Source organism: Cygnus olor, chromosome 8, assembly GCF_009769625.2.
Source record: "Cygnus olor isolate bCygOlo1 chromosome 8, bCygOlo1.pri.v2, whole genome shotgun sequence".
Taxonomy (NCBI): domain Eukaryota; kingdom Metazoa; phylum Chordata; class Aves; order Anseriformes; family Anatidae; genus Cygnus; species Cygnus olor.
In genome coordinates this window covers 17,482-43,874 of record NC_049176.1, presented here as the reverse complement: position 1 = coordinate 43,874, position 26,393 = coordinate 17,482, and the positions used below count along the sequence as shown (strand labels likewise).

Genomic DNA, 26,393 nt, shown 5'->3' with positions numbered 1-26,393 from the left:
TGGATCATTTTTAATTTATTTTTTCCTTTTCTGTGGCCCCTATCATTCCAATTTCTAATCATTATCCCAAATGGACTTTCTGGTGGTATGTCTGGTAATTTGCTCCCTTTCCTCTGGTCCTGGGTCTTCGATTTTGTCTGACCCATCTAGGAATTTTACTGTGGCAATTCCTACAGCCCTTGGTTGCCTTAGTGAGAGTGTCTTGCAGGGGGTTTAGGACCTATCACCCACCCACGAATTCTATAGGAATCGCTTCGGTCCTTCACCGGCCAAGTCCCTTGCGGGAGATTGGAACCGCGGTTAGAAGACCTCCACAATCGCTTCAGAACTAAGTTCCGTCTCAGTCACACTCACACTCTCACAGGCAACCGGACCCCACCCAACCGAACGGTATACGCCTTAAATATATACGCCTTAAATACTTAAGACTCTGTTGACTTCGTTCGGATTTTCGCACACAGAATTACGGGCAAAATATAGTGCTGCAGCCAGCAAAGGGAGCTCCTAAAAAAATCTAAATCTTTGCTTGCCCTTATTCAGGTTCAAGATGGCATTAGTCCTGACCCGACTCGAACAGGAGCCACTGAACGGAATGACGACACGGACTCCAAGATAGTCGAGAAATGGAGACCCTTTATTGTCCCGATGCCAGATCTTATATAGTTTTTCTGAGCCCCTACACACGCTGCACATGGCTGGCAAACAGTTACAGACTTCTGATTGGTGCATTCGTTTTGATCACGCATAGCCCTCTATAGGCCCGTCCGAGCCTAACAATTCCTTCTTATTGGTTCCCACTTTCTCTTATTCTAGCTAACACATATTTGTTACTACTTCTAGAAGAGGCAGAGTTATTATAATTGGTTTCTGGAATCCAAAACCCTCCCAGGGGTGCCTGCGTATCAGTCACTGGTGGTCTCTCGGGGGTCACTCGGGCTGAAGGCTGGTGGTCTTCCTCCCAGGCTTTCGTCCTTCAGCTCCCACTTCCGCCTGATTTGGTAGCCTCTGGGGCGGATTTCGGAAACTCTCGCAACATCCCGTGCAGTAGTCAGCAGTTTTCTATAAAAACCCCCTTTGTCTCTTATCACCTAGACTCAGGCCTCTATGTTAACCATTCAAATCCCTTAGTGATATGAATTGCTTTTCCCCAGGGCTGGGGTCACAGGGGAAGGGGCTTTTCCTCAGGGTTCGGGCTTTTCCTCAGGGTTGGGGCCCGAGGGGAAGGGGCTTTTCCTCAGGGTTGGGGCCAAGGCGAAGGGTCTTTTCGTCAGGGTTGGGGCTGGATGGGAAGGGTCTTTTCGTCAGGGTTGGGGCTGGATGGGAAGGGTCTTTTCGTCAGGGTTGGGGCTGGATGGGAAGGGGCTTTTCGTCAGGGTCGGGGCTAGAGGGGAAGGGGCTTTTCCTCAGGGTTGGGGCTAGAGGGGAAGGGTCTTTTCCTTAGGGTTGAGGATTTTGCTCAGGGTTGGGGAAGGGGCTTTTCCCCAGGGCTGGGGCCGGATGGGAAGGGGCTCTTTTTCAGGGTTGGTACAGGAGGAGAAGGGGCTTTTCTTCAGAGTTGGGGCCGGAGGGGAAGGGGCTTTTCCGTAGGGTTGGGGCTTTTCCTCAGGACTGGATGGGAGGGGAATGAGCTTTCCCTCAGGGTTGGGACTGGTGAGGAAGGGCTTTTTCCTCAGGTTTGAGGCCGGAGGGGAAGGCACTTTCCCTCAGGGTTGGGGCCACAGGGGACGGGGCTTTTCCACAGGATAGGGGCCAGAGGGGAAGGGGGTTTTCCTCAGGGTTTGGGCATTTCATCAGAGATTGGGCCGGAGGGGAAGGGGTTTTTCCTCATGCTTGTGGCTTTTTCTCAGGGTTAGGGCCGGAGAGGAAGGTTCTTTTCCTCAGGGCTGGTGCCGAACGGGAAGGGGCTTTCCCTCGGGGTTGGGGCCCGAGGAGAAGGGGCTTTTCCCAACGGTTGGGGACCGAGGGGAAGGGGCTTTTCCACAGGGTTGGTGCTTTTCCACATTTTAGGGGTCAGAGGGGAAGGGGCTTTTCATCAAGGTTGGTGCCAGGGGAGAAGGGGATTTTCCTTAGGGTTGGGGCTGGATGGGAAGGGGCTTTTCCTCAGCGTTGGCGTCGTAGTGGAATGGAGTTTTCCTCAGGGTTGCGGCCAGTGGGTAACAGGATTTTTCCTCATGTTTGGGGCTTTTCCTTAGGGTTGGGGCTGGAGGGGAAGGGGCTTTTCCTCAGGGTTGGTGTTGTAGTGGAAGGGAGTTTTCCTCAGTGTTGGGGCCGGTGGGGGATAGGATTTTTCCTCACGTTTGGGGCTTTTCCTCAGGGTTGGGGTCAGAGGGCAAGGGGCTTTTCCTCAGAGTTGGGGTCAGAGTGGAAGGGGCTTTTCCTCAGAGCTGGGGCTTTTCCTCAGGTTTGGGGCTGGAGTGGAAGGGGCTTTTCCTCAGAGTTGGGGCTGGAGGGGAATAGGATTTTTCCTCCGTGTTTGGGCTGGAGGGGAAGGGGCTTTTCCTCACGGTTTGGGCTTTTCCTCCGTGTTTGGGCTGGAGGGGAAGGGGCTTTTCCTCAGGTTTGGGGCCGAAGGGAAAGGGGCTTTTCCACAGGGTTGGGGACGGAGTGGAAGGGTCTTTTCCTCAGGGTTGGGCTTAGAAGGGAAGGGGCTTTTCCTAAGCGTTGGGGCTAGAGGGGACGGGGCTTTTCCTCAGGGTTGAGGATTATGCTCAGGGTTGGGGTAGGAGGGGAAGGGGCTTATCCTTAGGTTTGGGGCCAGAACAGGAAGGGGCTTTATATCATGGTTGGTATCAGATGGGAGGGGGCTTTTCCTCAGGGTTGGGGAAGGAGGGGAAGGGGCTTTTCTTTATAGCTGGGGCCAGAGGTGAAGGGGATTTCCTGAGGATTGCGGCTTTTCCTCAGTGTTGGTTCTGAATGGTAAGTGGCTTTTCGTCAGAACTGGAGCCAAAGAGGAAGGGCCTTTTCCCCAGGGTTGGGGCCGGAGTGGAAGGGGCTTTTCCCAGGGGCAGGGGCCGGAGGGGAAGGGTCTTTTCCTCAGGGTTTGGGCTTTTCCTCAGTGTTGCGGCTGGAGGGGAAGGGGCTTTTCCACAGGGTTGGGGCCAGAGGGGAAGGGGCTTTTCCTCAGGTTTGGGGCCGAAGGGGAAGGGGCTTTTCCACAGGGTTGGGGACAGAGGGGAAGGGGCTTTTCCTCAGGTTTGGGGCCAGAGGGGAAGGGGCTTTTCCTCAGGGTTGGGGCTGCAGGCGAAGTGGCTTTTCCTGAGGGTTGGGGCTGAAGTGGAAGGGGCTTTTCCTCAGAGTTGGGGCCGGAGTTGGTGGTCTTTTCCTCAGGGTTGGGCTTAGAGGGGAAGGGGCTTTTCCTAAGCGTTGGGGCTAGAGGGGACGGGGCTTCTCCTCAGGGTTGAGGATTATGCTCAGGGTTGGGGTAGGAGGGGAAGGGGCTTATCCTTAGGTTTGGGGCCAGAACAGGAAGGGGCTTTATATCATGGTTGGTATCAGATGGGAGGGGGCTTTTCCTCAGGGTTGGGGAAGGAGGGGAAGGGGCTTTTCCTCAGGGTTGGTGTTGTAGTGGAAGGGAGTTTTCCTCAGTGTTGGGGCCGGTGGGGGATAGGATTTTTCCTCATGTTTGGGGCTTTTCCTCAGGGTTGGGTTCATAGGGGAAGGGGCTTTTCCTCAGGGTTGGGCTCATAGGGGAAGGCGCTTTTCCTCAGGGTTGGGGACGGAGGGGAAGGGGCTTATGCTCAGGTTTGGGGCCGGACCGGGAAGGGGTTTTTTATCATGGTTGGTATCAGATGGGAGGAGGGTTTTCCTCAGGGTTGGGGCTCAAGGCGAAGGGGCTTTTCCTCAGGGTTGGTGTTGTAGTGGAAGGGAGTTTTTCTCAGTGTTGGGGCCGGTGGGGGATAGGATTTTTCCTCATGTTTGGGGCTTTTCCTCAGGGTTGGGGCTCGAGGGGAAGGGGCTTTTCCTCAGGGTTGGGGTCGGAGGGGAAGGCGCTTTTCCTCAGGGTTGGGGCCAGAGGGGAAGGGGCTTTTCCCAAGGGTTGTAGTCTTCCTCCGTGTTTGGGCTGGAGGGGAAGGGGCTTTTCCTCTGGGTTGGGCTTAGAGGGGAAGGGGCTTTTCCTCAGGGTTGGGGCTGGATGGGAAGGGTCTTATCCTCAGGGTTGGGGAAGGAGTGGAAGGGGCTTATCCTCAGGTTTGGGGCCAGACCGAGAAGGGGCTTTTCCTCATGGTTGGTATCAGACGGGAGGGGGCTTTTCCCAAGGGTTGATGCTGGAGTGAATGGGGCTTTTCTTTATAGTTGGGGTTGCTGGGGAAGGTGGTTTTCCTCAGGTTCGGGGCCAGAGGGGAAGGGACTTTTTCTCAGGGTTGGCGCTGGAGGGGAAGGGGCTTTTCCTTTGGGTTGGGGCCGGAGATCAAGGGGCTTTTCCTCAGGGTTAGGGCTTTTCTTCCGGGTTGGCGCTGGAGTGGAAGGGGCTTTTCCTCAGGGTTGGGACTGTTCCTCAGGGTTGGGGTCGGAAGGGTAGGGGCTTTTCCTCAGGGTTGGCGCCAGAGAGGAAGAGGCTTTTCCTCAGGGTTGGGGCCAGAGGGGAAGGAGGTTTCCTCAGGGTTGGGGCCAGAGGGGAAGGGGGTTTCCTCAGGGTTGGGGCCAGAGGGGAAGAGGCTTTTCCTCAGGGTTGGGGCCAGAGGGGAAGGGGATTTCCTCAGGTTTGGGGCCAGAGGGGAAGAGGCTTTTCCTCAGGGTTGGGGACTGGAGGGGAAAGGGCTTTTCCTCAGGTTTGGGTCTGAAGCGGAAGTGGCTTTTCCTCAGGTTTTGACCAGAGGGGAAGGGGGTTTCCTCAGGGTTGGGGCCAGAGGGGAAGGGGCTTTTCCCTCCAGGTTGGGGATTTTTCTCACGGTTGGGGCCAGAGGGAAATCGGCTTTTCCTCAGGGCTGGGGCCACAGAGGAAGGGGCTTTTCCCGAGTGTTAGGGTGGGTTCTCAGGGTTGGGGCAGGAGGGCAAGGGTGTTTTACTCAGGTATTGAGCCTGGAAGGGAAGGGGCTTTTCCTGAGGCTTGGGGTCGGAGCGGAAGGGCCTTTTCCTCAAGTTTACGGACAGCGGAAGGGGCTTTTCCTGAGGGTTGGGACTTTTCCTCAGGCTAGGGGCCGAAGGGGAAGGGGTTTTCTTGAGGCTTAGACTGGAGGGGAAGGGTTTTTTTCCTGAGGGTTGGATCCGGGGAGGAAGGAGCTTTTCCTCAGGGTTGGGGCCAGACGGGAAGGGGCTTTTCCTCAGGCTTGGCGCTGGAGGGAAAGGCCTTTTCCTCAGGGTTGGAGCGGGAGGGGAAGGGGCTTTTCCCTCTGGGTTGGGGATTTTTCTCATGGTTGCGGCCAGAGGGATATCGGCTTTTCCTCAGGGCTGGGGCTGGAGGGGAAGGGCCTTTTCCTCAGGGTTGGGGCCAGAGGGGAAGAGTTTTTTTTTTCGGGTCTGGGGCCGGATGGAAAGGGGGTTTTCCTCGGGCTTGTATTGGAAGTGAAAGTGCTTTTCCTCAGGTTTGAGGCTCTTCCTCAGGGTTGGGTCTGGAGGGGAAGCGGTATTTCGTCAGGGTTTGGGCAGGAGAGGGAGGGGTTTTTCCTCAGGTTTGGGGCAGGAGGGGAAGGAGCTTTTCCCGAGTGTTCGGGTGGGTTCTCAGGGTTGGGGCAGGAGGGCAAGTTTGTTTTACTCAGCATTGAGCCTGGAAGGGAAGGGGATTTTCCTCAGGTTTGGGGTCAGAGCGGAAGGGCCTTTTCCTCAAGTTTACGGACAGCGGAAGGGGTTTTTCCTCAGGGTTGGGGCTTTTCCTCAGGGTTGAGGCCGAAGGGGAAGGGGTTTTCTTGAGGCTTAGACTGGAGGGGAAGGGTTTTTTTCCTGAGGGTTGGATCCGGGGAGGAAGGAGCTTTTCCTCAGGGTTGGGGCCAGAGGGGAAGGGACTTTTTCTCAGGGTTGGCGCTGGAGGGGAAGGGGCTTTTCCTTTGGGTTGGGGCCGGAGATCAAGGGGCTTTTCCTCAGGGTTAGGGCTTTTCTTCCGGGTTGGCACTGGAGTGTAAGGGGCTTTTCCTCAGGGTTGGGACTGTTCCTCAGTGTTGGGGTCGGAGGGGTAGGGGCTTTTCCTCAGGGTTGGGGCAGAAGGGGAAGGGGCTTTTCGTCAGGGTTGGGGCCAGAGGGGAAGAACCTTTTCCTCAGCGTCTGGGCCGTAGTGGAAGGGGCTTTTCCTGAGGCTTGGGGTCGGAGGGGTATGGGCTTTTCCTCAGGCTAGGGGCTGAAGGGGAAGCGGTATTTCCTCAGGGTTTTGGCAGGAGAGGAAGGGGCTTTTCCTCAGGGTTGGGGCAGGAGGGGAAGAGCGTTTTCCTCAGCGTCTGGGCCGTTGTGGAAGGGGCTTTTCCTGAGGCTTGGGGTTGGAGGGGAAGGGGCTTTTCCTCAGGGCTGGGGCCACAGAGGAAGGGGCTTTTCCTGAGTGTTCGGGTGGGTTCTCAGGGTTGGGGCAGGAGGGGAAGGGTGTTTTACTCAGCATTGAGCCTGGAAGGGAAGGGGATTTTCCTCAGGGTTGGGGTCGGAGCGGAAGGGCCTTTTCCTCAAGTTTACGGACAGCGGAAGGGGCTTTTCCTGAGGGTTGGGACATTTCCTCAGGCTAGGGGCCGAAGGGGAAGGGGTTTTCTTGAGGCTTAGACTGGAGGGGAAGGGGTTTTTTCCTGAGGGTTGGAGCCGGGGAGGAAGGAGCTTTTCCTCAGGGTTGGGGCCAGAGGGGAAGGGGCTTTTCCCTCCGGGTTGGGGATTTTTCTCACGGTTGGGGCCAGAGGGAAATCGGCTTTTCCTCAGGGCTGGGGCCACAGAGGAAGGGGCTTTTCCCGAGTGTTAGGGTGGGTTCTCAGGGTTGGGGCAGGAGGGTAAGGGTGTTTTACTCAGCATTGAGCCTGGAAGGGAAGGGGATTTTCCTCAGGGTTGGAGTCGGAGCGGAAGGGCCTTTTCCTCAAGTTTACGGACAGCGGAAGGGGCTTTTCTTGAGGGTTGGGACTTTTCCTCAGGCTAGGGGCCGAAGGGGAAGGGGTTTTCTTGAGGGTTGGGCCAGAGGGGAAGGGACTTTTTCTCAGGGTTGGCGCTGGAGGGGAAGGGGCTTTTCCTTTGGGTTGGGGCCGGAGATCAAGGGGCTTTTCCTCAGGGTTAGGGCTTTCTTCCGGGTTGGCGCTGGAGTGGAAGGGGCTTTTCCTCAGGGTTGGGACTGTTCCTCAATGTTGGGGTTGGAGGGGAAGGGGCTTTTCCTCAGGGTTGGGGCCGGAGGGGAATGTGTTTTTCTTCAGGGTTCGGGCCGGAGGGGATGGGTTTTTTCCTCAGGGTTTGTTCCGGAGGGGAACGCACTTTTTCCTCAGGGTTGGGGACCAGAGGGGAAGGGGCTTTTCCTCAGGGTTAGGAGTTTTCCTCGGGGTTGGGGCCAGAGGGGAAGAGGTTTTTTTGTCGGGTCTGGGGCTGGATGGAAAGGGGGTTTTTCTCGGGCTTGGATTGGAAGTGAAAGTGCTTTTCCTCAGGGTTGGGGCTCTTCCTCAGGGTTGGGGCAGGAGGGGAAGAGCCTTTTCCTCAGCGTCTGGGCCGTAGTGGAAGGGGCTTTTCCTGAGGCTTGGGGTCGGAGGGGAAGGGGCTTTTCCTGAGGCTTGGGTTCGGAGGGGAATGGGCTTTTCCTCAGGCTTGGTGCCTGATGGAAAGGGGCTTTTCCTCAGGTTTGGGGCATTTCCTCAGGCTTGGTGCCTGATGGAAAGGGGCTTTTCCTCAGGTTTGGGGCATTTCCTCAGGCTTGGTGCCGGAGGGGAAGGGGCTTTTCCTCAGGGTTGGCGCATGAGAGGAAGAGGCTTTTCCTCAGGGTTGGGTTCGTAGGGAAAGGGGCTTTTCCTCAGGGTTAGGGCCAGAGGGGAAGGGGGTTTCCTCAGGGTTGGGGCCCGAGAGGGAAGGGGCTTTTCCCTCTCGGTTGGGGAGTTTTCTAGTGGTTGGGGCCAGAGGTATATTGGCTTTTCCTCAGGGCTAGGGCTGGAAGGGAAGGGCCTTTTCCTCAGGGTTGGGGCCGGAGGGGAAGGGACTTTTCCTCAGGGTTGGGGCCGGAGTTGATGGGGCTTTTCCTCAGGGTTGGGGCCAGAGGGGAAGGAGCATTTCCTCATTGTTGGGGCCGGGGGGCAAGGGGCTTTTCCTCAGGGTTGGGGCCACACAGGAAGGGGCTTTCCTCAGAGCTGGGGCTTGTTCTCAGCGTTGCGTCCAGAGGGAAAGCGGCTTTTCCTCATGGCTGGGGCTTCTCCTCAGGGTTGGGGCCAGAGGGGAAGGGGTTTTTCCTCAGGGTTTCGCACAGAGAGGAATGGGTTTTTCCTCAGGGTTGGGTCTTTTCCTCAGGACTGGGTCTGGAGGGGAAGGGGCTTTTCCTTGGGGTTGGGGCATGAGGGGATGGGTTTTTTTCCTCAGGGTTGGGGCCAGAGTGGAAGGCGTTTTTTCTGTGGGGTTGGGGCCCTGATGGGAAGGGGCTTTTCTACAGGGTTGGGGCTGGATGCGAAGGGGCTTTTCCCTAGGGTTGGGGCCGGAGGGGAAGGGGCTTTTCCCTAGGGTTGGTGTGGGTCCTCAGGGTGGGGGCAGGAGGGGAAGGGACTTTTCCTCAGGGTTGGGGCCAGAGTTGATGGGGCTTTTCCTCAGGGTTGGGGCCGGAGGGGAAGGAGCATTTCCTCATTGTTGGGGCCGGAGGGCAAGGGCCTTTTCCTCAGGGTTGGGACTTTTCCTCAGGCTTTGGGCCAGATGGGAAGAGGTTTTTATCGGGTCTGGGGCTGGATGGAAAGGGGGTTTTCCTCGGGCTTGGATTGGAAGTGAAAGTGCTTTTCCTCAGGGTTGGGGCTTTTCCTCAGGGTAGGGGCAGGAGGCGAAGAGCGTTTTCCTCAGCTTCTGGGCCGTAGTGGAAGAGGCTTTTCTTGAGGCTTGGGGTCGGAGTGGAAGGGGCTTTTCCTGAGGCTTGGGGCAGGAGGGGAATGGGCTTTTCCTCAGGCTTGGTGCCTGATGGAAAGGGGCTTTTCCTCAGGTTTGGGGCATTTCCTCAGGGTTGGCGCCGGAGCGGAAGGGGGTTTTCCTCAGGGTTGGGGCGAGAGAGGAAGGGGGTTTCCTCAGGGTTGGGGCCGGAGGGGAAGGGGCTTTTCCCCAGGTTTGGGGCCAGAGGGGAAGAGGCTTTTCCTCAGGGTTGGGGCCGGAGGGGAAGGGGCTTTTCCTCGGGTTAAGGCCGGAGGGAATGGGTTGTTTCCTCAGGGTTTGTTCCGGAGGGGAACGCGTTTTTCCCTCAGGGTTGGGGACCGGAGGGGAAGGGGCTTTTCCTCAGGTTTGGGTCTGGAGCGGAAGTGGCTTTTCCTCAGGTTTTGGCCAGAGGGGAAGGGGGTTTCCTCAGGGTTGGGGCCCGAGGGGAAGGGGCTTTTCCCTCCGGGTTGGGGATTTTTCTCACGGTTGGGGCCAGAGGGAAATCGGCTTTTCCTCAGGGCTGGGGCCACAGAGGAAGGGGCTTTTCCCGAGTGTTAGGGTGGGTTCTCAGGGTTGGGGCAGGAGGGTAAGGGTGTTTTACTCAGCATTGAGCCTGGAAGGGAAGGGGATTTTCCTCAGGGTTGGAGTCAGAGCGGAAGGGCCTTTTCCTCAAGTTTACGGACAGCGGAAGGGGCTTTTCTTGAGGGTTGGGACTTTTCCTCAGGCTAGGGGCTGAAGGGGAAGGGGTTTTCTTGAGGGTTGGGCCAGAGGGGAAGGGACTTTTTCTCAGGGTTGGCGCTGGAGGGGAAGGGGCTTTTCCTTTGGGTTGGGGCCGGAGATCAAGGGGCTTTTCCTCAGGGTTAGGGCTTTTCTTCCGGGTTGGCGCTGGAGTGGAAGGGGCTTTTCCTCAGGGTTGGGACTGTTCCTCAGGGTTGGGGTTGGAGGGGAAGGGGCTTTTCCTCAGGGTTGGGGCCGGAGGGGAATGTATTTTTCCTCAGGGTTCGGGCTGGAGTGGATGGGTTTTTTCCTCAGGGTTTGTTCCGGAGGGGAACGCACTTTTTCCTCAGGGTTGGGGACCAGAGGGGAAGGGGCTTTTCCTCAGGGTTAGGAGTTTTCCTCGGGGTTGGGGCCAGAGGGGAAGAGGTTTTTTTGTCGGGTCTGGGGCTGGATGGAAAGGGGGTTTTTCTTGGGCTTGGATTGGAAGTGAAAGTGCTTTTCCTCAGGGTTGGGGCTCTTCCTCAGGGTTGGGGCAGGAGGGGAAGAGCCTTTTCCTCAGCGTCTGGGCCGTAGTGGAAGGGGCTTTCCTGAGGCTTGGGGTCGGAGGGGAAGGGGCTTTTCCTCAGGCTTGGTGCCTGATGGAAAGGGGCTTTTCCTCAGGTTTGGGGCATTTCCTCAGGCTTGGTGCCGGAGGGGAAGGGGCTTTTCCTCAGGTTGGCGCATTAGAGGAAGAGGCTTTTCCTCAGGGTTGGGTTCGTAGGGAAAGGGGCTTTTCCTCAGGGTTAGGGCCAGAGGGGAAGGGGGTTTCCTCAGGGTTGGGGCCCGAGAGGGAAGGGGCTTTTCCTTCTCGGTTGGGGATTTTTCTAGTGGTTGGGGCCAGAGGTATATTGGCTTTTCCTCAGGGCTAGGGCTGGAAGGGAAGGGGCTTTTCCTCAGGGTTGGGGCCGGAGGGGAAGGGGCTTTTCCTCAGGGTTGGGGCCACACAGGAAGGGGCTTTTCCTCAGAGCTGGGGCTTGTTCTCAGCGTTGCGTCCAGAGGGAAAGCGGCTTTTCCTCATGGCTGGGGCTTCTCCTCAGGGTTGGGGCCAGAGGGGAAGGGGTTTTTCCTCAGGGTTTCGCACAGAGAGGAACGGGTTTTTCCTCAGGGTGGGGTCTTTTCCTCAGGACTGGGTCTGGAGGGGAAGGGGCTTTTCCTTGGGGTGGGGGCAGGAGGGGATGGGTTTTTTTCCTCAGGGTTGGGGCCAGAGTGGAAGGCGTTTTTTCTGTGGGGTTGGGGCCCTGATGGGAAGGGGCTTTTCTACAGGGTTGGGGCTGGATGCGAAGGGGCTTTTCCCTAGGGTTGGGGCTGGAGTTGATGGGGCTTTTCCTCAGGGTTGGGGCCGGAGGGGAAGGAGCATTTCCGCATTGTTGGGGCCGGAGGGCAAGGGCCTTTTCCTCAGGGTTGGGACTTTTCCTCAGGCTTTGGGCCAGATGGGAAGAGGTTTTTATCGGGTCTGGGGCCGGAGGGAAAGGGGGTTTTCCTCGGGCTTGGATTGGAAGTGAAAGTGCTTTTCCTCAGGGTTGGGGCTTTTCCTCAGGGTTGGGGCAGGAGGCGAAGAGCGTTTTCCTCAGCTTCTGGGCCGTAGTGGAAGGGGCTTTTCTTGAGGCTTGGGGTGGGAGGGGTATGGGCTTTTCCTGAGGCTTGGGTTCGGAGGGGAAGGGGCTTTTCCTCAGGCTTGGTGCCTGATGGAAAGGGGCTTTTCCCCAGGTTTGGGTCATTTCCTCAGGGTTGGCGCCGGAGAGGAAGGGGCTTTTCCTCAGGGTTGGGGCAGGAGGGGAAGAGCCTTTTCCTCAGCGTCTGGGCCGTAGTGGAAGGGGCTTTTCCTGAGGCTTGGGGTCGGAGTGGAAGGGGCTTTTCCTGAGGCTTGGGGCAGGAGGGGAATGGGCTTTTCCTCAGGCTTGGTGCCTGATGGAAAGGGGCTTTTCCTCAGGTTTGGGGCATTTCCTCAGGGTTGGCGCCGGAGCGGAAGGGGGTTTTCCTCAGGGTTGGGGCGAGAGAGGAAGGGGGTTTCCTCAGGGTTGGGGCCGGAGGGGAAGGGGCTTTTCCCCAGGATTGGGGCCAGAGGGGAAGAGGCTTTTCCTCAGGGTTGGGGCCGGAGGGGAAGGGGCTTTTCCTCGGGTTAAGGCCGGAGGGGATGGGTTTTTTCCTCAGGGTTTGTTCCGGAGGGGAACGCACTTTTTCCTCAGGGTTGGGCCAGAGGGGAAGGGACTTTTTCTCAGGGTTGGCGCTGGAGGGGAAGGGGCTTTTCCTTTGGGTTGGGGCCGGAGATCAAGGGGCTTTTCCTCAGGGTTAGGGCTTTTCTTCCGGGTTGGCGCTGGAGTGGAAGGGGCTTTTCCTCAGGGTTGGGACTGTTCCTCAGGGTTGGGGTCGGAGGGGAAGGGGCTTTTCCTCAAGGTTGGGGCTGGAGGGGAATGTGTTTTTCCTCAGGGTTCGGGCCGGAGGGGATGGGTTTTTTCCTCAGGGTTTGTTCCGGAGGGGAACGCACTTTTTCCTCAGGGTTGGGGACCAGAGGGGAAGGGGCTTTTCCTCAGGGTTAGGAGTTTTCCTCGGGGTTGGGGCCAGAGGGGAAGAGGTTTTTTTGTCGGGTCTGGGGCTGGATGGAAAGGGGGTTTTTCTCGGGCTTGGATTGGAAGTGAAAGTGCTTTTCCTCAGGGTTGGGGCTCTTCCTCAGGGTTGGGGCAGGAGGGGAAGAGCCTTTTCCTCAGCGTCTGGGCCGTAGTGGAAGGGGCTTTTCCTGAGGCTTGGGGTCGGAGGGGAAGGGGCTTTTCCTGAGGCTTGGGTTCGGAGGGGAATGGGCTTTTCCTCAGGCTTGGTGCCTGATGGAAAGGGGCTTTTCCTCAGGTTTGGGGCATTTCCTCAGGCTTGGTGCCTGATGGAAAGGGGCTTTTCCTCAGGTTTGGGGCATTTCCTCAGGCTTGGTGCCGGAGGGGAAGGGGCTTTTCCTCAGGGTTGGCGCATGAGAGGAAGAGGCTTTTCCTCAGGGTTGGGTTCGTAGGGAAAGGGGCTTTTCCTCAGGGTTAGGGCCAGAGGGGAAGGGGGTTTCCTCAGGGTTGGGGCCCGAGAGGGAAGGGGCTTTTCCCTCTCGGTTGGGGAGTTTTCTAGTGGTTGGGGCCAGAGGTATATTGGCTTTTCCTCAGGGCTAGGGCTGGAAGGGAAGGGCCTTTTCCTCAGGGTTGGGGCCGGAGGGGAAGGGACTTTTCCTCAGGGTTGGGGCCGGAGTTGATGGGGCTTTTCCTCAGGGTTGGGGCCAGAGGGGAAGGAGCATTTCCTCATTGTTGGGGCCGGGGGGCAAGGGACTTTTCCTCAGGGTTGGGGCCACACAGGAAGGGGCTTTTCCTCAGAGCTGGGGCTTGTTCTCAGCGTTGCGTCCAGAGGGAAAGCGGCTTTTCCTCATGGCTGGGGCTTCTCCTCAGGGTTGGGGCCAGAGGGGAAGGGGTTTTTCCTCAGGGTTTCGCACAGAGAGGAATGGGTTTTTCCTCAGGGTTGGGTCTTTTCCTCAGGACTGGGTCTGGAGGGGAAGGGGCTTTTCCTTGGGGTTGGGGCATGAGGGGATGGGTTTTTTTCCTCAGGGTTGGGGCCAGAGTGGAAGGCGTTTTTTCTGTGGGGTTGGGGCCCTGATGGGAAGGGGCTTTTCTACAGGGTTGGGGCTGGATGCGAAGGGGCTTTTCCCTAGGGTTGGGGCCGGAGGGGAAGGGGCTTTTCCCTAGGGTTGGTGTGGGTCCTCAGGGTGGGGGCAGGAGGGGAAGGGACTTTTCCTCAGGGTTGGGGCCAGAGTTGATGGGGCTTTTCCTCAGGGTTGGGGCCGGAGGGGAAGGAGCATTTCCTCATTGTTGGGGCCGGAGGGCAAGGGCCTTTTCCTCAGGGTTGGGACTTTTCCTCAGGCTTTGGGCCAGATGGGAAGAGGTTTTTATCGGGTCTGGGGCTGGATGGAAAGGGGGTTTTCCTCGGGCTTGGATTGGAAGTGAAAGTGCTTTTCCTCAGGGTTGGGGCTTTTCCTCAGGGTAGGGGCAGGAGGCGAAGAGCGTTTTCCTCAGCTTCTGGGCCGTAGTGGAAGAGGCTTTTCTTGAGGCTTGGGGTCGGAGTGGAAGGGGCTTTTCCTGAGGCTTGGGGCAGGAGGGGAATGGGCTTTTCCTCAGGCTTGGTGCCTGATGGAAAGGGGCTTTTCCTCAGGTTTGGGGCATTTCCTCAGGGTTGGCGCCGGAGCGGAAGGGGGTTTTCCTCAGGTTGGGGCGAGAGAGGAAGGGGGTTTCCTCAGGGTTGGGGCCGGAGGGGAAGGGGCTTTTCCCCAGGTTTGGGGCCAGAGGGGAAGAGGCTTTTCCTCAGGGTTGGGGCCGGAGGGGAAGGGGCTTTTCCTCGGGTTAAGGCCGGAGGGACTGGGTTGTTTCCTCAGGGTTTGTTCCGGAGGGGAACGCGTTTTTCCCTCAGGGTTGGGGACCGGAGGGGAAGGGGCTTTTCCTCAGGTTTGGGTCTGGAGCGGAAGTGGCTTTTCCTCAGGTTTTGGCCAGAGGGGAAGGGGGTTTCCTCAGGGTTGGGGCCCGAGGGGAAGGGGCTTTTCCCTCCGGGTTGGGGATTTTTCTCACGGTTGGGGCCAGAGGGAAATCGGCTTTTCCTCAGGGCTGGGGCCACAGAGGAAGGGGCTTTTCCCGAGTGTTAGGGTGGGTTCTCAGGGTTGGGGCAGGAGGGTAAGGGTGTTTTACTCAGCATTGAGCCTGGAAGGGAAGGGGATTTTCCTCAGGGTTGGAGTCAGAGCGGAAGGGCCTTTTCCTCAAGTTTACGGACAGCGGAAGGGGCTTTTCTTGAGGGTTGGGACTTTTCCTCAGGCTAGGGGCTGAAGGGGAAGGGGTTTTCTTGAGGGTTGGGCCAGAGGGGAAGGGACTTTTTCTCAGGGTTGGCGCTGGAGGGGAAGGGGCTTTTCCTTTGGGTTGGGGCCGGAGATCAAGGGGCTTTTCCTCAGGGTTAGGGCTTTTCTTCCGGGTTGGCGCTGGAGTGGAAGGGGCTTTTCCTCAGGGTTGGGACTGTTCCTCAGGGTTGGGGTTGGAGGGGAAGGGGCTTTTCCTCAGGGTTGGGGCCGGAGGGGAATGTATTTTTCCTCAGGGTTCGGGCTGGAGTGGATGGGTTTTTTCCTCAGGGTTTGTTCCGGAGGGGAACGCACTTTTCCTCAGGGTTGGGGACCAGAGGGGAAGGGGCTTTTCCTCAGGGTTAGGAGTTTTCCTCGGGGTTGGGGCCAGAGGGGAAGAGGTTTTTTTGTCGGGTCTGGGGCTGGATGGAAAGGGGGTTTTTCTTGGGCTTGGATTGGAAGTGAAAGTGCTTTTCCTCAGGGTTGGGGCTCTTCCTCAGGGTTGGGGCAGGAGGGGAAGAGCCTTTTCCTCAGCGTCTGGGCCGTAGTGGAAGGGGCTTTTCCTGAGGCTTGGGGTCGGAGGGGAAGGGGCTTTTCCTCAGGCTTGGTGCCTGATGGAAAGGGGCTTTTCCTCAGGTTTGGGGCATTTCCTCAGGCTTGGTGCCGGAGGGGAAGGGGCTTTTCCTCAGGTTGGCGCATTAGAGGAAGAGGCTTTTCCTCAGGGTTGGGTTCGTAGGGAAAGGGGCTTTTCCTCAGGGTTAGGGCCAGAGGGGAAGGGGGTTTCCTCAGGGTTGGGGCCCGAGAGGGAAGGGGCTTTTCCTTCTCGGTTGGGGATTTTTCTAGTGGTTGGGGCCAGAGGTATATTGGCTTTTCCTCAGGGCTAGGGCTGGAAGGGAAGGGCCTTTTCCTCAGGGTTGGGGCCGGAGGGGAAGGGACTTTTCCTCAGGGTTGGGGCCACACAGGAAGGGGCTTTTCCTCAGAGCTGGGGCTTGTTCTCAGCGTTGCGTCCAGAGGGAAAGCGGCTTTTCCTCATGGCTGGGGCTTCTCCTCAGGGTTGGGGCCAGAGGGGAAGGGGTTTTTCCTCAGGGTTTCGCACAGAGAGGAACGGGTTTTTCCTCAGGGTTGGGTCTTTTCCTCAGGACTGGGTCTGGAGGGGAAGGGGCTTTTCCTTGGGGTTGGGGCAGGAGGGGATGGGTTTTTTTCCTCAGGGTTGGGGCCAGAGTGGAAGGCGTTTTTTCTGTGGGGTTGGGGCCCTGATGGGAAGGGGCTTTTCTACAGGGTTGGGGCTGGATGCGAAGGGGCTTTTCCCTAGGGTTGGGGCTGGAGTTGATGGGGCTTTTCCTCAGGGTTGGGGCCGGAGGGGAAGGAGCATTTCCTCATTGTTGGGGCCGGAGGGCAAGGGCCTTTTCCTCAGGGTTGGGACTTTTCCTCAGGCTTTGGGCCAGATGGGAAGAGGTTTTTATCGGGTCTGGGGCCGGAGGGAAAGGGGGTTTTCCTCGGGCTTGGATTGGAAGTGAAAGTGCTTTTCCTCAGGGTTGGGGCTTTTCCTCAGGGTTGGGGCAGGAGGCGAAGAGCGTTTTCCTCAGCTTCTGGGCCGTAGTGGAAGGGGCTTTTCTTGAGGCTTGGGGTGGGAGGGGTATGGGCTTTTCCTGAGGCTTGGGTTCGGAGGGGAAGGGGCTTTTCCTCAGGCTTGGTGCCTGATGGAAAGGGGCTTTTCCCCAGGTTTGGGTCATTTCCTCAGGGTTGGCGCCGGAGAGGAAGGGGCTTTTCCTCAGGGTTGGGGCAGGAGGGGAAGAGCCTTTTCCTCAGCGTCTGGGCCGTAGTGGAAGGGGCTTTTCCTGAGGCTTGGGGTCGGAGTGGAAGGGGCTTTTCCTGAGGCTTGGGGCAGGAGGGGAATGGGCTTTCCTCAGGCTTGGTGCCTGATGGAAAGGGGCTTTTCCTCAGGTTTGGGGCATTTCCTCAGGGTTGGCGCCGGAGCGGAAGGGGGTTTTCCTCAGGGTTGGGGGCGAGAGAGGAAGGGGGTTTCCTCAGGGTTGGGGCCGGAGGGGAAGGGGCTTTTCCCCAGGTTTGGGGCCAGAGGGGAAGAGGCTTTTCCTCAGGGTTGGGGCCGGAGGGGAAGGGGCTTTTCCTCGGGTTAAGGCCGGAGGGAATGGGGTGTTTCCTCAGGGTTTGTTCCGGAGGGGAACGCGTTTTTCCCTCAGGGTTGGGGACCGGAGGGGAAGGGGCTTTTCCTCAGGTTTGGGTCTGGAGCGGAAGTGGCTTTTCCTCAGGTTTTGGCCAGAGGGGAAGGGGGTTTCCTCAGGGTTGGGGCCCGTGGGGAAGGGGCTTTTCCCTCCGGGTTGGGGATTTTTCTCACGGTTGGGGCCAGAGGGAAATCGGCTTTTCCTCAGGGCTGGGGCCACAGAGGAAGGGGCTTTTCCCGAGTGTTAGGTTGGGTTCTCAGGGTTGGGGCAGGAGGGTAAGGGTGTTTTACTCAGCATTGAGCCTGGAAGGGAAGGGGATTTTCCTCAGGGTTGGAGTCGGAGCGGAAGGGCCTTTTCCTCAAGTTTACGGACAGCGGAAGGGGCTTTTCTTGAGGGTTGGGACTTTTCCTCAGGCTAGGGGCCGAAGGGGAAGGGATTTTCTTGAGGGTTGGGCCAGAGGGGAAGGGACTTTTTCTCAGGGTTGGCGCTGGAGGGGAAGGGGCTTTTCCTTTGGGTTGGGGCCGGAGATCAAGGGGCTTTTCCTCAGGGTTAGGGCTTTTCTTCCGGGTTGGCGCTGGAGTGGAAGGGGCTTTTCCTCAGGGTTGGGACTGTTCCTCAGGGTTGGGGTTGGAGGGGAAGGGGCTTTTCAACAGGGTTGGGGCCGGAGGGGAATGTGTTTTTTCCTCAGGGTTCGGGCCGGAGGGGATGGGTTTTTTTTTTCCTCAGGGTTTGTTCCGGAGGGGAACGCACTTTTTCCTCTGGGTTGGGGACCAGAGGGGAAGGGGCTTTTCCTCAGGGTTAGGAGTTTTCCTCGGGGTTGGGGCCAGAGGGGAAGAGGTTTTTTTGTCGGGTCTGGGGCTGGATGGAAAGGGGGTTTTTCTTGGGCTTGGATTGGAAGTGAAAGTGCTTTTCCTCAGGGTTGGGGCTCTTCCTCAGGGTTGGGGCAGGAGGGGAAGAGCCTTTTCCTCAGCGTCTGGGCCGTAGTGGAAGGGGCTTTTCCTGAGGCTTGGGGTCGGAGGGGAAGGGGCTTTTCCTCAGGCTTGGTGCCTGATGGAAAGGGGCTTTTCCTCAGGTTTGGGGCATTTCCTCAGGCTTGGTGCCGGAGGGGAAGGGGCTTTTCCTCAGGTTGGCGCATTAGAGGAAGAGGCTTTTCCTCAGGGTTGGGTTCGTAGGGAAAGGGGCTTTTCCTCAGGGTTAGGGCCAGAGGGGAAGGGGGTTTCCTCAGGGTTGGGGCCCGAGAGGGAAGGGGCTTTTCCTTCTCGGTTGGGGATTTTTCTAGTGGTTGGGGCCAGAGGTATATTGGCTTTTCCTCAGGGCTAGGGCTGGAAGGGAAGGGCCTTTTCCTCAGGGTTGGGGCCGGAGGGGAAGGGACTTTTCCTCAGGGTTGGGGCCGGAGTTGATGGGGCTTTTCCTCAGGGTTGGGGCCAGAGGGGAAGGAGCATTTCCTCATTGTTGGGGCCGGAGGGCAAGGGGCTTTTCCTCAGGGTTGGGGCCACACAGGAAGGGGCTTTTCCTCAGAGCTGGGGCTTGTTCTCAGCGTTGCGTCCAGAGGGAAAGCGGCTTTTCCTCATGGCTGGGGCTTCTCCTCAGGGTTGGGGCCAGAGGGGAAGGGGTTTTTCCTCAGGGTTTCGCACAGAGAGGAACGGGTTTTTCCTCAGGGTTGGGTCTTTTCCTCAGGACTGGGTCTGGAGGGGAAGGGGCTTTTCCTTGGGGTTGGGGCAGGAGGGGATGGGTTTGTTTCCTCAGGGTTGGGGCCAGAGTGGAAGGCGTTTTTTCTGTGGGGTTGGGGCCCTGATGGGAAGGGGCTTTTCTACAGGGTTGGGGCTGGATGCGAAGGGGCTTTTCCCTAGGGTTGGGGCTGGAGTTGATGGGGCTTTTCCTCAGGGTTGGGGCCGGAGGGGAAGGAGCATTTCCTCATTGTTGGGGCCGGAGGGCAAGGGCTTTTTCCTCAGGGTTGGGACTTTTCCTCAGGCTTTGGGCCAGATGGGAAGAGGTTTTTATCGGGTCTGGGGCCGGAGGGAAAGGGGGTTTTCCTCGGGCTTGGATTGGAAGTGAAAGTGCTTTTCCTCAGGGTTGGGGCTTTTCCGCAGGGTTGGGGCAGGAGGCGAAGAGCGTTTTCCTCAGCTTCTGGGCCGTAGTGGAAGGGGCTTTTCTTGAGGCTTGGGGTGGGAGGGGTATGGGCTTTTCCTGAGGCTTGGGTTCGGAGGGGAAGGGGCTTTTCCTCAGGCTTGGTGCCTGATGGAAAGGGGCTTTTCCTCAGGTTTGGGTCATTTCCTCAGGGTTGGCGCCGGAGAGGAAGGGGTTTTTCCTCAGGGTTGGGGCAGGAGGGGAAGAGCCTTTTCCTCAGCGTCTGGGCCGTAGTGGAAGGGGCTTTTCCTGAGGCTTGGGGTCGGAGTGGAAGGGGCTTTTCCTGAGGCTTGGGGCAGGAGGGGAATGGGCTTTTCCTCAGGCTTGGTGCCTGATGGAAAGGGGCTTTTCCTCAGGTTTGGGGCATTTCCTCAGGGTTGGCGCCGGAGCGGATGGGGGTTTTCCTCCGGGTTGGGGCGAGAGAGGACGGGGGTTTCCTCTGGGTTGGGGCCGGAGGGGAAGGGGCTTTTCCCCAGGATTGGGGCCAGAGGGGAAGAGGGCTTTTCCTCAGGGTTGGGGCCGGAGGGGAAGGGGCTTTTCCTCGGGTTAAGGCCGGAGGGAATGGGTTGTTTCCTCAGGGTTTGTTCCGGAGGGGAACGCGTTTTTCCCTCAGGGTTGGGGACCGGAGGGGAAGGGGCTTTTCCTCAGGTTTGGGTCTGGAGCGGAAGTGGCTTTTCCTCAGGTTTTGGCCAGAGGGGAAGGGGGTTTCCTCAGGGTTGGGGCCCGAGGGGAAGGGGCTTTTCCCTCCGGGTTGGGGATTTTTCTCACGGTTGGGGCCAGAGGGAAATCGGCTTTTCCTCAGGGCTGGGGCCACAGAGGAAGGGGCTTTTCCCGAGTGTTAGGGTGGGTCTCAGGGTTGGGGCAGGAGGGTAAGGGTGTTTTACTCAGCATTGAGCCTGGAAGGGAAGGGGATTTTCCTCAGGGTTGGAGTCGGAGCGGAAGGGCCTTTTCCTCAAGTTTACGGACAGCGGAAGGGGCTTTTCTTGAGGGTTGGGACTTTTCCTCAGGCTAGGGGCCGAAGGGGAAGGGGTTTTCTTGAGGGTTGGGCCAGAGGGGAAGGGACTTTTTCTCAGGGTTGGCGCTGGAGGGGAAGGGGCTTTTCCTTTGGGTTGGGGCTGGAGATCAAGGGGCTTTTCCTCAGGGTTAGGGCTTTTCTTCCGGGTTGGCGCTGGAGTGGAAGAGGCTTTTCCTCAGGGTTGGGACTGTTCCTCAGGGTTGGGGTTGGAGGGGAAGGGGCTTTTCCTCAGGGTTGGGGCCGGAGGGGAATGTGTTTTTCCTCAGGGTTCGGGCGGGAGGGGATGGGTTTTTTCCTCAGGGTTTGTTCCGGAGGGGAACGCACTTTTTCCTCAGGGTTGGGGACCAGAGGGGAAGGGGCTTTTCCTCAGGGTTAGGAGTTTTCCTCGGGGTTGGGGCCAGAGGGGAAGAGGTTTTTTTGTCGGGTCTGGGGCTGGATGGAAAGGGGGTTTTTCTTGGGCTTGGATTGGAAGTGAAAGTGCTTTTCCTCAGGGTTGGGGCTCTTCCTCAGGGTTGGGGCAGGAGGGGAAGAGCCTTTTCCTCAGCGTCTGGGCCGTAGTGGAAGGGGCTTTTCCTGAGGCTTGGGGTCGGAGGGGAAGGGGCTTTTCCTCAGGCTTGGTGCCTGAGGGAAAGGGGCTTTTCCTCAGGTTTGGGGCATTTCCTCAGGCTTGGTGCCGGAGGGGAAGGGGCTTTTCCTCAGGTTGGCGCATTAGAGGAAGAGGCTTTTCCTCAGGGTTGGGTTCGTAGGGAAAGGGGCTTTTCCTCAGGGTTAGGGCCAGAGGGGAAGGGGGTTTCCTCAGGGTTGGGGCCCGAGAGGGAAGGGGCTTTTCCTTCTCGGTTGGGGATTTTTCTAGTGGTTGGGGCCAGAGGTATATTGGCTTTTCCTCAGGGCTAGGGCTGGAAGGGAAGGGCCTTTTCCTCAGGATTGGGGCCGGAGGGGAAGGGACTTTTCCTCAGGGTTGGGGCCGGAGTTGATGGGGCTTTTCCTCAGGGTTGGGGCCAGAGGGGAAGGAGCATTTCCTCATTGTTGGGGCCGGAGGGCAAGGGGCTTTTCCTCAGGGTTGGGGCCACACAGGAAGGGGCTTTTCCTCAGAGATGGGGCTTGTTCTCAGCGTTGCGTCCAGAGGGAAAGCGGCTTTCCTCATGGCTGGGGCTTCTCCTCAGGGTTGGGGCCAGAGGGGAAGGGGTTTTTTCCTCAGGGTTTCGCACAGAGAGGAACGGGTTTTTCCTCAGGGTTGGGTCTTTTCCTCAGGACTGGGTCTGGAGGGGAAGGGGCTTTTCTTGGGGTTGGGGCAGGAGGGGATGGGTTTTTTCCTCAGGGTTGGGGCCAGAGTGGAAGGCGTTTTTTCTGTGGGGGTGGGGCCCTGATGGGAAGGGGCTTTTCTACAGGGTTGGGGCTGGATGCGAAGGGGCTTTTCCCTAGGTTGGGGCTGAGTTGATGGGGCTTTTCTCAGGGTTGGGGCCGGAGGGGAAGGAGCATTTCCTCATGTTGGGGCCGGAGGGCAAGGCCTTTTCCTCAGGGTGGGACTTTCCAGCGAGCTTTGGGCCAGATGGGAAGAGGTTTTTAATCGGGTCTGGGGCCGGAGGGGAAAGGGGGTTTTCCCTCGGGCTTGGATTGGAAGTGAAAGTGCTTTTCCTCGAGGTTGGGGCTTTTCCTCAGGGTTGGGGCAGGAGGCGAAGAGCATTTTCCTCAGCTTCTGGGCCGTAGTGGAAGGGGCTTTTCTTGAGGCTTGGGGTGGGAGGGGTATGGGCTTTTCCTGAGGCTTGGTTTCGGAGGGGAAGGGGCTTTTCCTCAGGCTTGGTGCCTGATGGAAAGGGGCTTTTCCTCAGGTTTGGGTCATTTCCTCAGGTTGGCACCGGAGAGGAAGGGGCTTTTCCTCAGGGTTGGGGCGGGAGGGGAAGAGCCTTTTCCTCAGCGTCTGGGCCGTAGTGGAAGGGGCTTTTCCTGAGGCTTGGGGTCGGAGTGGAAGGGGCTTTTCCTGAGGCTTGGGGCAGGAGGGGAATGGGCTTTTCCTCAGGCTTGGTGCCTGATGGAAAGGGGCTTTTCCTCAGGTTTGGGGCATTTCCTCAGGGTTGGCGCCGGAGCGGAAGGGGGTTTTTCCTCAGGGTTGGGGCGAGAGAGGAAGGGGGTTTCCTCAGGGTTGGGGCCGGAGGGAAGGGGCTTTTCCCCAGGTTTGGGGCCAGAGGGAAGAGGCTTTTCCTCAGGGTTGGGGCCGGAGGGGAAGGGGCTTTTCCTCGGGTTAAGGCCGGAGGGAATGGGTTGTTTCCTCAGGGTTTGTTCCGGAGGGGAACGCGTTTTTCCCTCAGGGTTGGGGACCGGAGGGGAAGGGGCTTTTCCTCAGGTTTGGGTCTGGAGCGGAAGTTGCTTTTCCTCAGGTTTTGGCCAGAGGGGATGGGGGTTTCCTCAGGGTTGGGGCCCGAGGGGAAGGGGCTTTTCCCTCCGGGTTGGGGATTTTTCTCACGGTTGGGGCCAGAGGGAAATCGGCTTTTCCTCAGGGCTGGGGCCACAGAGGAAGGGGCTTTTCCCGAGTGTTAGGGTGGGTTCTCAGGGTTGGGGCAGGAGGGCAAGGGTGTTTTACTCAGCATTGAGCCTGGAAGGGAAGGGGATTTTCCTCAGGGTTGGAGTCGGAGCGAAGGGCCTTTTCCTCAAGTTTACGGACAGCGGAAGGGGCTTTTCTTGAGGGTTGGGACTTTTCCTCAGGCTAGGGGCCGAAGGGGAAGGGGTTTTCTTGAGGGTTGGGCCAGAGGGGAAGGGACTTTTTCTCAGGGTTGGCGCTGGAGGGGAAGGGGCTTTTCCTTTGGGTTGGGGCCGGAGATCAAGGGGCTTTTCCTCAGGGTTAGGGCTTTTCTTCCGGGTTGGCGCTGGAGTGGAAGGGGCTTTTCCTCAGGGTTGGGGCCGGAGGGGATGGGTTTTTTCCTCAGGGTTTGTTCCGGAGGGGAACGCACTTTTTCCTCAGCGTTGGGGACCAGAGGGGAAGGGGCTTTTTGTGAGGCTTGGGGTCGGAGGGGAAGGGGCTTTTCCTGAGGCTTGGGTTCGGAGGGGAAGGGGCTTTTCCTCACGCTTGGTGCCTGATGGAAAGGGGCTTTTCCTCAGGTTTGGGGCATTTCCTCAGGCTTGGTGCCAGAGCGGAAGGGGCTTTTCCTCAGGGTTGGCGCATGAGAGGAAGAGGCTTTTCCTCAGGGTTGGGTTCGTAGGGAAAGGGGCTTTTCCTCAGGGTTAGGGCCAGAGGGGAAGAGGGTTTCCTCAGGGTTGGGGCCCGAGAGGGAAGGGGCTTTTCCTTCTCGGTTGGGGATTTTCTAGTGGTTGGGGCCAGAGGTATATTGGCTTTTCCTCAGGGCTAGGGCTGGAAGGGAAGGGCCTTTTCCTCAGGGTTGGGGCCGGAGGGGAAGGGACTTTTCCTCAGGGTTGGGGCCGGAGTTGATGGGGCTTTTCCTCAGGGTTGGGGCCAGAGGGGAAGGAGCATTTCCTCATTGTTGGGGCCGGAGGGCAAGGGACTTTTCCTCAGGGTTGGGGCCACACAGGAAGGGGCTTTTCCTCAGAGCTGGGGCTTGTTCTCAGCGTTGCGTCCAGAGGAAAGCGGCTTTTCCTCATGGCTGGGGCTTCTCCTCAGGGTTGGGGCCAGAAGGGAAGGGGTTTTTCCTCAGGGTTTCGCACAGAGAGGAATGGGTTTTTCCTCAGGGTTGGGTCTTTTCCTCAGGACTGGGTCTGGAGGGGAAGGGGCTTTTCCTTGGGGTTGGGGCAGGAGGGGATGGGTTTTTTATCCTCAGGGTTGGGGCCAGAGTGGAAGGCGTTTTTTCTGTGGGGTTGGGGCCCTGATGGGAAGGGGCTTTTCTACAGGGTTGGGGCTGGATGCGAAGGGGCTTTCCCTAGGGTTGGGGCCGGAGGGGAAGGGGCTTTTCCTCGGGTTAAGGCCGGAGGGAATGGGTTTTTCCTCAGGGTTTGTTCCGGAGGGGAACGCGTTTTTTCCTCATTGTTGGGGATCGGAGGGGAAGGGGCTTTTCCTCAGGTTTTGGCCAGAGGGGAAGGGGGTTTCCTCAGGGTTGGGGCCCGAGGGGAAGGGGCTTTTCCCTCCGGGTTGGGGATTTTTCTCACGGTTGGGGCCAGAGGGAAATCGGCTTTTCCTCAGGGCTGGGGCCACAGAGGAAGGGGCTTTTCCCGAGTTGTTAGGGTGGGTTCTCAGGGTTGGGGCAGGAGGGCAAGGTTGTTTTACTCAGGTATTGAGCCTGGAAGGGAAGGGGCTTTTCCTGAGGCTTGGGGTCGGAGCGGAAGGGCCTTTTCCTCAAGTTTACGGACAGCGGAAGGGGCTTTTCTTGAGGGTTGGGACTTTTCCTCAGGCTAGGGGCCGAAGGGGAAGGGGTTTTCTTGAGGCTTAGACTGGAGGGAAGGGTTTTTTCCTGAGGGTTGGATCCGGGGAGGAAGGAGCTTTTCCTCAGGGTTGGGGCCAGACGGGAAGGGGCTTTTCCTCAGGCTTGGCGCTGGAGGGAAAGGCCTTTTCCTCAGGGTTGGAGCGGGAGGGGAAGGGGCTTTTCCCTCTGGGTTGGGGATTTTTCTCATGGTTGCGGCCAGAGGGATATCGGCTTTTCCTCAGGGCTGGGGCTGGAGGGGAAGGGCCTTTTCCTCAGGGTTGGGGCCAGAGGGGAAGAGTTTTTTTTTTCGGGTCTGGGGCCGGATGGAAAGGGGGTTTTCCTCGGGCTTGTATTGGAAGTGAAAGTGCTTTTCCTCAGGTTTGAGGCTCTTCCTCAGGGTTGGGTCTGGAGGGGAAGCGGTATTTCGTCAGGGTTTGGGCAGGAGAGGGAGGGGTTTTTCCTCAGGTTTGGGGCAGGAGGGGAAGGAGCTTTTCCCGAGTGTTCGGGTGGGTTCTCAGGGTTGGGGCAGGAGGGCAAGTTTGTTTTACTCAGCATTGAGCCTGGAAGGGAAGGGGATTTCCCTCAGGTTTGGGGTCAGAGCGGAAGGGCCTTTTCCTCAAGTTTACGGACAGCGGAAGGGGTTTTCCTCAGGGTTGGGGCTTTTCCTCAGGGTTGAGGCCGAAGGGGAAGGGGTTTTCTTGAGGCTTAGACTGGAGGGGAAGGGTTTTTTTCCTGAGGGTTGGATCCGGGGAGGAAGGAGCTTTTCCTCAGGGTTGGGGCCAGAGGGGAAGGGACTTTTTCTCAGGGTTGGCGCTGGAGGGGAAGGGGCTTTTCCTTTGGGTTGGGGCCGGAGATCAAGGGGCTTTTCCTCAGGGTTAGGCTTTTCTTCCGGGTTGGCACTGGAGTGTAAGGGGCTTTTCCTCAGGGTTGGGACTGTTCCTCAGTGTTGGGGTCGGAGGGGTAGGGGCTTTTCCTCAGGGTTGGGGCAGAAGGGGAAGGGGCTTTTCGTCAGGGTTGGGGCCAGAGGGGAAGAACCTTTTCCTCAGCGTCTGGGCCGTAGTGGAAGGGGCTTTTCCTGAGGCTTGGGGTCGGAGGGGTATGGGCTTTTCCTCAGGCTAGGGGCTGAAGGGGAAGCGGTATTTCCTCAGGGTTTGGGCAGGAGTGGAAGGGGCTTTTTTTTGAGGCTTGGGGCAGGAGGGGAAGGGGCTTTTCCTCAGGCTTGGTGCCTGATGGAAAGGGGCTTTTCCTCAGGTTTGGGGCATTTCCTCAGGGTTGGGGACCGGAGGGAAGGGGCTTTTCCTCAGGGTTGGCGCCGGAGAGGAAGGGCTTTTCCTGAGGCTTGGGGTCGGAGGGGAAGGGGCTTTTCCTCAGGCTTGGTGCCTGATGGAAATGGGCTTTTCCTCAGGTTTGGGGCATTTCCTCACGGTTGGCGCCGGAGGGGAAGGGTGTTTTACTCAGCATTGAGCCTAGAAGGGAAGGGGATTTTCCTCAGGGTTGGGGTCGGAGCGGAAGGGCCTTTTCCTCAAGTTTACGGACAGCGGAAGGGGCTTTTCCTGAGGGTTGGGACTTTTCCTCAGGCTAGCGGCTGAAGGGGAAGGGGTTTTTGAGGGTTGGGCTGGAGGGGAAGGGTTTTTTCCTGAGGGTTGGATCCGGGGAGGAAGGAGCTTTTCCTCAGGGTTGGGGCCGAAGGGGAAATGTGTTTTTCCTCAGGCTTGGTGCCTGATGGAAAGGGGCTTTTCCTCAGGGTTGGGGCATTTCCTCAGGGTTGGTGCTGGAGGGGAAGGGGCTTTTCCTCAGGGTTGGGGCCGGAGGGGAATGTGTTTTTCCTCAGGGTTCGGGCCGGAGGGGATGGGTTTTTTTCCTCAGGGTTTGTTCCGGAGGGGAACGCACTTTTTTCCTCAGGGTTGGGGACCATAGGGGAAGGGGCTTTTCCTCAGGGTTAGGCGTTTTCCTCGGGGTTGGGGCCAGAGGGGAAGAGGTTTTTTTGTCGGGTCTGGGGCTGGATGGAAAGGGGATTTTCTTGGGCTTGGATTGGAAGTGAAAGTGCTTTTCCTCAGGGTTGGGGCTCTTCCTCAGGGTTGGGGCAGGAGGGGAAGAGCCTTTTCCTCAGCGTCTGGGCCGTAGTGGAAGGGGCTTTTCCTGAGGCTTGGGGTCGG

General features: G+C 58.4%; 2 long non-coding RNA genes across 2 annotated transcripts; one reads left to right on the top strand and one right to left on the bottom strand.

Moving 5' to 3' along the window:
• Positions 1 to 1,266: 1,266 nt before the first annotated feature.
• Positions 1,267 to 6,618, bottom strand: LOC121073891. Its single transcript, XR_005821996.1, has 2 exons — positions 6,514 to 6,618; positions 1,267 to 1,436 (listed from the first exon to the last, which is right to left on the bottom strand). It is a non-coding gene; the product is annotated as an uncharacterized LOC121073891 (long non-coding RNA).
• Positions 6,619 to 16,653: 10,035 nt separating this feature from the next.
• LOC121073892 lies at positions 16,654 to 18,648 on the top strand. The gene is made up of 2 exons (XR_005821997.1): positions 16,654 to 16,836; positions 18,566 to 18,648. It is a non-coding gene; the product is annotated as an uncharacterized LOC121073892 (long non-coding RNA).
• The last annotated feature ends 7,745 nt before the right edge of the window (positions 18,649 to 26,393 follow it).